We start from the raw sequence: 10,343 nt of genomic DNA, 5'->3' as shown, positions 1-10,343 counted from the left end.
GCAAAAATGCCGACTTGGAGGCGAAAATGACCGACTCCTGCTCGTGGAAGTTTTAAGCTATCTACTCACGACTCCGACTCTTTTATCCTAAAATCAGTCTAAATCCAATTCCAGATGGAAAATGACCGACACCGCTCCTGAATCAAATTTTGAAATTTTAGGGCCTCCGACTCCGCAAGCACTGGCAGAGTTGCGGACTTCGAGGACTTAATTTCCATTTTGCTCACCCCCGAATGAACGGTTTTTTTTTTTTTTTTTTTTCTGACCCGACCACACGTGGATATATGCCACACGAAATATCTATTTTGACGATCCCCGAGTTAATTACAACGAGTTTTCTCTTGACGTCCGTATGTATGTACGTATGTATGTACGTATGTATGTGCGTATGTGTGTGTGCGTGCGTATGTATGTCGCATAACTGAAAAACGGTATGTCCTAGAAAGTTGAAATTTAGTACGTAGACTCCTAGTGAGGTTTAGTTGTGCACCTCGCTTTCGCTTTTTGGTTGCATTCGGGTGATTCTAAATGGGTCTTTTGCCCTTTTTTGGGGGGAAATCATTGTTAATGTCGATGTAAACTCAAGTGGTGTTATAATTTGACGGACACTTGGCAATATATCACCAGTCTTTGGTCGCCAAGTTTTGTCGACAAACTTGGCGTGTTTTTTTTTTTTTTTAAAAATCTAGTTTGGCTACTGTTGGTGATATTTAGAGATAGTAAACTATTGAATTACATTAAAATTGCCAATAATGAGAAATTAACATTAAATTGGAGTAAAAGGAAGTCGTGTGATGCATACATCAGCTCGTTTTTCTTCTCGTAATGTAAATTATTGATTGAAGTGAGCGTTTTATTATTACTTTTATTTATTTTCTAAAGAGTTTTTATAAAATTTATTCTATCCATCTATTTATTTATTGGCAACAGGGAGGGATAAAATCCGATACGCTTTATTTTAACTCGTAAGAAAAAGCTTTTTTCTTTCTTTAATGTACATAAAGTTTTTGTTTTTCTAAGCTTTTTGCTGTTAGTACTTTTTTTGTCTTTGAAAGCGATTGAAATTTTTTTCCCCCTAATGGGGGAAAAAAAACATATTTTGGCTGCATTGTTTGAAGTGTGCTACTACTTGATTTGTTCGTTTATTTAATTTTTACGTATCTATTTCGTCTAGTGAGCGAGGCATATGTTATCTCTAGCAGCTTAAAATGCAAAAAGGGAAGCCCCCTCCCCCCAGCCTCCTCACTACTATATATAATGTTAAAGGTGTTAGCGATGTAGGAAATTAGGAAATAATCGCAATTCCGCTACGCTACATCAAATCGTTTTTGCCGGATATTGAATCAAAATGATGGCGTCAGTCATCCTTTTTGCACATTTTTAGTAAAGTGAAAATAATTCAAGTAGTACATGTTGTTTTCTAGGAAGTTGATTCTCCAAGGTTTCTTTCTCTTTCACAGTAATGTTCCAATCCAAACCTATGTGCATTATACATGTTGAAGTGCCCACACACGCCTGCCTGGTTATAAATCGCGTATTTTCAAACTAGGGTAATTTTATTAATGCATCGCAGTAGTATTTACAGTCCGTCTCATGATTGTTGTCACTCTGCAAACTGGAAAATTAGTTGTTTTCTAGACCACTTGCAACATTTTTAACAAACAACGATCGATGCTCAGCGAAGAAAATCTGTTTCGACAATTCTTAATTTTGGTCTGCCTGATTTTTTCCTTAGGGGGCTGTCAATGAGGACTTCTGTTCTAGCTTTGAGGAATAGGGGTGTTCTTGAAAATGTGACAGCGTGTGACAAGGGGAAGGAAGGAGATTGCAAGAAATGTGACATCACACATTTTTAATAAAAATAGGTTAATAAAAAAATAGCGGGACGTGTGAAAAGGTGAACAGGGGAGGGTGTTTGGTGAAGTGTGAGACACGTTGTGACAATTATTGCAAATACTACGAAAAAGAAATCTTTTTCAACATATTTTTTTCTGCTCAAACTTACGAAAACAAGTGCAGGTGCTCTTTCGTCTTCAGTACTTATTTTCAGAGCCCGATTAATATATCGGGAGGCCCTAGGCTAGACACTTTTTCGCTTCCACGCCCCTGTAGTCAAACAATTTTAGCCATTTGGGTGTACCTAAAATGCAGGGTCACTAGGCCGCAGCCTAGTTGACCAATTCAATAATCAACCCCTGCTTTTTTCACGTGTAAATAGCTTAAATTCCACCTATTATTTGAAAATTCACAAATTGCGAATAAGTGTGGGGTCTGAGCTTCTACTGGGGCGAAAATTTAGCTAGGGGAGGAGGCCATAAAATAACCTCGGATTTCTACTGTGCTTTTTGCCGTAAACTATAGCAACCGTGCAACATTTGAAAACAAATAAAATGGTATAAGTACGATATTAAAATAAGTGACAGGCTTATCCTCCTCTGTTATGGATTACCTGCTGTTAAGAACTAAACCTTTGTGCCTCTCTGCTTGTTCTTAGAGCGATTTTACTCAGTAAATCGAAAGTTTTGTTGTGTTGTGTCATTTGATATAAATAACGATGGGTGGCAAAAAAAAAAAGTTCTGTTTTCAGTTTCCATTTGACCGTTGCGTCAGTAAGTCCCACATCATCCATCACTGCTGCTCTTTCTGACCCTGCTCTAGAAAAGCTCTAACCTTGAATGCATCAAGAGTCCTATGCTTATTTAAAGCATGTGACATGCATACAATCAAATGGAACCCGCATTTATTAAAAGACAGATGATTTTGTCGAAAGGTTTTATTTTTCCGGTGTCTAACCTTCACCTTGGATTCGTCATCAAACGTATTTCGACAATGAAGGCTAAATATTGTGAGGGCCTCAGTCCGATTGTTTAGTTCTGATTTATCTTTTGTCTTTTTTTTTTCCCGTGATTATGTCATATGTACGTGCGCATTTTAGCAGAATATTTTTTTACTACTAATGTAAATCTGATCACGCAAACATTATGCTTCCATGCTGAAAATACAGCTGCTTGTATCTGTTGATATGAACGTTTTCCCTGGCTTTGAATTCAGTTTGTGGTTACAAGTTTTTGTCTTCGGTGTTTTAAGGAAATCCCGCCAAGTCTTGTGAAGGGGATGTTGTATTTGTGCCGACTACAACTATTTACGCATGCTTGGTGGTTGCTCAAAAATCCCATCAGAGATACATATTTCCTAAAAGTTGATGTTTCTCATGAACATATAATTAAAAATAACTAACTTAATTATTGTCTTGCATGTTTTGTCACATTAATTTTGAAAATGATATTTAAAAACTAGCTTTTTTTTAAAAAAAAAAAACCTTTTAAAAAAATATAATTTTTTAAGAATTTTACTTTTCTTTCTTTTCAACGTTTTTTATAGCGGCTCGCGAGGATTAACTATTATTATTATCATTTACTTTGCACAGACTCAAGTAAGTTGTGTTAAATATGGAAAATATAATTGTAATAGTCTTTTTGAAATTTAATCCCTAAGTTGCTTAATTTCGTTTAATTTTTCCTTCTTTTTTATATTTTTAATTTACCGACAATGCTTTATTGATGAAAAAGAAGGAAAAAAAAGTACGTATCTTCTTGGTTTTCTTTCTTTTCTTTGTTTATTTTCTCGTCGTCCTCGGTTTTTTTTTCTTTCATTTGTTATTATTATTATTATTATTTTGCAATTTTTCCTCTCTGGCTTCAGTTGTTTTTTTACTATTTATACCCATAAGAAGAAAAACACGTTTTTCGTTTTTTCTTAGCGCACGGAACTATTTATTGATTTTAACTTGAACATATAATGGCTTCTTAAGCCTACATTTTGATTTGGTTTTATCCTTCAAATAGCTTTATAATCATTGGTAATAAACCCCGTATAGTTTGAAAGACTTTTTAAGCTCCAAAGCAAAACATGCACTTGGCTTCAAGGTTGCGTTTAGAATACATATTTCGTCGCAACTATTATGGAACCGGTTTGAATGGGTTTTCAAAGTTGAATTTCGATGAGAAAACGTTCTTTTTGAAAAGATTTGCCATTATGCTTCAACGATTGATGCGTGAAAGCGTCTTTTTGCAAACAATTAAAGTGTACATTGTTTAAGTAGTAAGTGCAGTGAAATCCCAGAATGTGAAATAGAAATGATCAATACGGGAGACAGATATGCGAACGTTAGATTTTGGTTTTACTAAACTTTGTCAAAAATAATCGCGTACATTTTTCCTGATTAATCGTATGAAAGTAGAAATTGTGTAAAACGCTTTTGAGAAATAGTGATTATAGAACTAGTATGTTCAGTGAATTTTGCACCTGTTATTCAGTAAATTATAAATAATGAAATTTTTTTTGAAAATTGCGTGTTATTTACTCTTGATGCGCCCTTGATGTTCAAACAATATTTACAGTAGAACACTAATAATCCAAACTCCTCTTTACAGAACTGCCCAACTTTCCAAACATACTCTCCATTGAATTAACTTTTAAAAAAAGTTTATGTTTACATTACGTAGATTATTTTTAATTATAATTACAGGAACGTAACTATAAGCACACTAAACATTCACTTTTAATTTTGATCTAATAAAGTTAATGCGTTTTCATGACTGCTTTATTCAAATGTCGCATGTGCTTGAACTAGAAGACAATGGACCAATTCTTTGTTAAGAAATTATGAAAAATTGTTATAAAAATTATTTAATATCTTCCAAACAATTCTATGTATATATATATATATATATATATATATATATATATATATATATATATATATATATATATATATATATATATTTGTCGTAATAAACGAAAAGTTTACTTATTTAAGGATTCGCGCTTTGCTTATCGCCCACGCCACTCGGATTGTTGGGATTTCCGATTATCCTAATTGCCTTCAGGAGCCTCTAGCTTCAATTTTTTCGAGGGCAGAAATTCTCTATTTATTTTGTTTATTATTAATTAAAAGTATTGCACACTATAGAAAAAATCCAGTTTCAGTGGCAAACATAATATAAAAATAGCAGTTAAAACAAATTATACATTTAAAATGTGAAAACATCTAGACTTAAAATTGTTTATTGACATGTTAAAAATATCTAAATCATGACAATAAATGTTAAAAAGTTTAAAATGTGAAAAGACAAAAATTATCAACATAGTTCAGTCTGGTAAAAAAAAAAAAAAAAAAAAAAAAAAAAAAATTAAAGAAGAACGACTCCTTAGAGTCCTACTTGGGACAGCAAGTTGCCGGATAAAACTAAAAATTTAGACGGGTGATGATAATTTTGCCCAATAAAACTTCAAATTTTGCCGAATGATGATAATTTTCCCGAATCGTCAGACAAAGTTTGCCGAATAAAGAATTTTTAGGAGATTAGTGTGACCTCCCAAGACCTCCCATCGGGGCACCCCTGATTGTCTTTGGTCCCAATTAGTTCAGAAATACGAGGTAGTACTGTAATAACAAACCAAATATTTCGAGAAACATTGTTCCTCCAACTCGAACGCTGGCTGCAGGAGAGAGTGTTGTACCTTGGGACACTTTTCATATTTTAATTTTTAACGTCAATTATATGAATCAAGTTAAAAATCTAAAAGTCACACTAAAATACCCCAACATATTTCTATCCAATATATTTTTTTTAATTCAGACAGTTTGAAAATAAAATATTGTCAGCCATTTAAAATACGAGTTCCTAGTTGTTCCAAGGTACAACTTCCTATTGTACATTGGTACACAACCTGTTGTACCATGGGAAGGGGTTCCTGATTCAGAAATCAGCCATATACGTATACCAATTTTGCACTAAAAAAAAAAAAAATTTTTTTTCATGGTAGTGAATTAAAGCATGATAATGAATTATGATCTAACATTAAATGTGTTTAAAAGACTACACAAGATTAGAACATTGTGCCATGTTCGTCATCATATCTTAGTTATTGAGAACCATGCATATGTTGTACCTTGGAACGTGTTCTAAGCAGTGTTGTTCCCATAGGGTATAGCTCCGTATACGCCGTATACTCTCAAACTTTTTTTAGGCATATAAGGTATATATTCAAGCTCCAAAATGTTTATATTATGACATAATATGTATATGATGGCATATACATATTGTGCGCAATGGTTTACTGGGAGTATACCCTCAGAAAAATTGATGGGAACATCTCTGGTCCTAAGGTACCATATTTTAGGCGTTAGGCTGTCCCAAGGTACAATCACTACTTGATTTAAGAAAAGCAAAAGATGGTGGTCAACTAAATGCACTATCATAATTTTCTCATGACTAAAATATGTCAAGTACTTCTCTTTTATAACAAATGAAATTCAGTTGATTAGAGTTACAAATACAAAGACAGAAAATGAAATACAAATGAAGAAAATATTTACTTTGGAGTCATGAAATTTTCCTTCCCTCACAAAATCGTTAATTAATCTCATTTGATGCTGATTGTTAGTATGACACCAATTAGTATTGAAGATTACTATTAAAGATTACAAAAACTGCCAAAAATAGATCCTTAGAAATTAGCAGTGTCCCAAGGTACAACACTCTCTCCTACGGTTAAAATGTATTCGTTAGAAGATTTGAGTTTCTTTTGTTCTTTAATCACGCTTTCTTTTGCTTAACCTCAAATGTCAAAATCTTTTATTCAAATTTCCACGTAAAAGCTATCTCTTTATCCCCTAATTGCTCCTATAAAATTCCTAATGTTTAAGCCAGGAAACTAAGAGTAAAGTAGGAAGTGCTAACTGACCAGAAGTATGTTGACCTTGTCCAGCTAAAAGGCAGACTTTTTTTTTCAAATCTATTCTTTGCAACTTCCCCCCGCATTTGCCGAATTAGTTTCCGGAAAGGACCAGGTCTTTTACCTTCTCATGTGGTGACAGTTTTTCCTTTTTTACTGCTGTGGCACAAAAAAAAAAAAGTCCTCCCTCTCTTTTTCTCTTTCGCGCTCTCTCTCTCTTTTTATTGCAACAGCCATTGTAAAATCGCTTCGAAATTGCTGATGTAAAACCTTTTTTTATTCAATTTCGCCTCATCGAAGTGCTATAGGTATATTTTATATAGATATTTTCATGTATTAGATATTAGCTTCACAAAGAAATCGATTTTTCACTGAATGCATGACTGCGTGGCGAACCACATGCACGTTTGTTTAAAGCTTCATCAGTTACAAATGAGCTTTTCAATGCGTGAGCATGATTGAATGCCGTGCAGAAATTCATTTTTTTTTTTTAAATCGCTTTTCAATTTTTCTCCCTAAGAAAACATGCTGTGAAATTGAACCCCAGCTTGTAAGAGATCAAGTTGCAATTCAAATCTCTTCAGTTTGTTGCTTGTATTTGAGGCTTATATTGATTTGCTACTTATACCTCCTCAACACTTTAAAAAGCACGTTAAAATTTGTTCTCAAAAGTATGGATGGGGGGGGGGGCAAACTACCAAAAAGTGAGTTTAAGCTTTTTTTTCTCATGTTCTAACGTGGGAAGGTCAAAAGCAGTATCTGCATTATTATTATTATTATTTATTTGTTTATTTATTTAGTCATCTATTGTACTTTAACTTTATTGTACAAGTTTTCGAATTTGTTTTTTGCTGAAAATAAAGCACGAAAAAAAAAAGTCAAATTAAAACATTTCCCTATCATTAATGTGGAACATAAAACGCGTTTCGTTCGATTGTCTCAAAAACTCATTTCTGTAGATATTGCGTTTTATCTTTTCACGGTAATATACATTACTTATTACAATGATGTATCATATTGCTTCGATCATGAGCCTAAAAATATTTTTGAATAAAACGATCTTTCATCCAATTTGATTTTGTGCTAAAATAAAAGAATGGGCGACATCAAGTGTCTCTTTTCAGAATATGATTCTAATATCAGATCCGACAGTGAATCTGAAATTTCTCCATCTGATTCAAATGGTCGAGAAAGTTAATTACCGGTCATTTCTGTGACGAAACGGAAAAAGTATTTTTTTAATGTACCCGATTTTGCACCATTTATCACCTGTAAATTGGTCTTTCTAACTTTGTTCCTGCTTATGGGGAAAAAAAACTTTAAAGTGAAAAATGCCCTGTTTTCGCTGTAAGCAAATGCTGTCATGAACTAATAAATTCTGCATTCAATAAGTTACCTCCCTATAGCCAGGGCTAAGACAGAAATACATGAAATAAATGCCGTATTTATAATACTTTTGACTGTTGGTTTTGATTTAATCTACTAGATATAAATGCAAAATTTCTTATAATATGCTTGTCTTTGATTATAATGTTGGGGAAACATGAAACTGTTGTAGGCTATGTACAGAGATATTTTTCCATCTCTGAATTTGTGACCTACTGAAAATTGCACTTAGCGTTGATTGATTGACTTTTTATTTTCGTATTTAATATTCTGTTTGGGGTTATGAAACTTTTGAACAATATTTGTTCTAGCGGCTTTGCTACACATGATTATAAAAGATTTAGAAGAACCCCATGTTTGCCATAAATCATTTTTCAACTGCAAGATTGATTCTTAAAACAAATTAGTTGTGTAAGAATTAAGTAAATACCTTTGTGCCTGAAAAGTAAAATAAGATAGAATAAAGATAAACAATACATCCTGCATTCATTTGAATTTTGACGCTTTGAGTTCAAATTATGTTTTTCGCATTCACGAAGTGCGATAGGAGCCTACTCGTTGAATTTTTTTCTTTCTACAAATGGAATGAAAGGGGAAAATGGTCTAGAAATTTGCACCCGTCATATTATGACTGGTGATTTTCTAGAATAGGAAAAACGAGGCATATCCATAAAAAAAAAGAAATGCTTATTAGGATGCGGTAATAAAGATAGATTTTATAGCTTATACCCACCAGTACACTTATCATAAAGATCATATTTAAAGCGCATACCGTTATGGTATTTTTGGTTTATCTATGTTAATATTTTTCCTGAAAAAAAAAGTAATTTTACACCCGCTTCCCTTTTTAAAAATAAAATCTGCTTAAGTTAATGCTTGAATGAACGCAAACGATATGTAACCACAGCGACAAAAATGTGTCCTCTTAATAAATATTAATATATAATGTCTTCTTAAAAAATAAGTATTAAAACATCGCGTTAGCTTATTCTCGTCGTCATGGCAATGTGAAAAATCAGACAAACATCAATTTTGATCAAGTGAGGAAGAAAGCAATTATTGATTGCTCAATAACGTTTAATCGCACAAAATTACAGATCACTGCATACACGTGTTTCGGCGTGATAAGGAACGCTTTTTTCAATGCAAAAGAAGTAAGCTTGTGGAAGAGAAGACTTTTGACAAAAAGAAATTAACATTACGCGTTGCATAAAGAGGTTCTTTTTTTGATTACCAGTTTAATTTATTAATCGTTTTTCCCCCCTTCCAAATGACCTGTCCAATTCGTCTTTTTCTCCGACGCTCGTTTTCGAGTTTTCCGACTTGTGTCTACCAGAAAAACCTGTGTTTTTTGTACATTAAGGGTGGATCTGCACTTTTTCCCCTGAAAACATTTTGAACTAGCTTAGATCGCCCACTGGAAAAAAAAAGCTTTTTTTTTGTCGCTTGTAGTAACGTCTTTAAATGTTGGCTAAATTCTTTAAGGCGTGTGCTGAGTTTGGAGCTCGCATAATTTGGGCTGAGCTCGAAAAAGTTTTTATTTTATTTTGTTTATTGTCATTATGATTCTTATTTGCAGAGTTCATTTACGCTGTCACGTGCAAATCTTTTGAATTTTACCTTTTATCAAGGAATTATTTCAAGGTATAATTTGGTGCTGTCATTTGGTCGTGAAGATATGGTTTGTGTTTTAATGTTGCGGTAAAAATGCAGAGGTGGCTGACTGGTTTGCAACCACAGTTCTACTTTCTTTACCTATTCCCTGGTGGTGCTTGTGTTTAAACAGAAGCAGCTCAATCTGTTTTAAATCGGTTAGTCTATTCTATTTGAACTATGTTTCCCGAGTGCCAGTGTTGCAGTGTGAGAGGAGCGCGGGAAAACACCGTTCTCCGAAATATTTGTTAGTTTTTTTTTTTTTTTTTTAAGTTTTACTGTGAAAATAATATAGCTGTCATCCATTCCTCCCGATTTGTTCAGACGAATTTGGATGCTTTCTCAAAGAACTCTCAAATGAAGAAAACATTTCCCGAGTTTTCATCAAAACGAAATAAAGATTTTTCAGTTATTAGAACTTCGTAAAAAATCCCTGCAGTCGCGATCGCAGAAACGAAGCTTTTTCATGCACTAGTACAAAAAATGTGTATGTCCGATCATTTTTGAAATATTTTGATTTAATTTTCCTTCTTTTTAAAACTTTTATTTTCCAAAAATGCAGC

Source organism: Uloborus diversus, chromosome 4, assembly GCF_026930045.1.
Source record: "Uloborus diversus isolate 005 chromosome 4, Udiv.v.3.1, whole genome shotgun sequence".
Classification (NCBI taxonomy): domain Eukaryota; kingdom Metazoa; phylum Arthropoda; class Arachnida; order Araneae; family Uloboridae; genus Uloborus; species Uloborus diversus.
The sequence above is the reverse complement of the archived record's forward strand: the minus strand, read 5'-3'. Positions refer to the sequence as shown.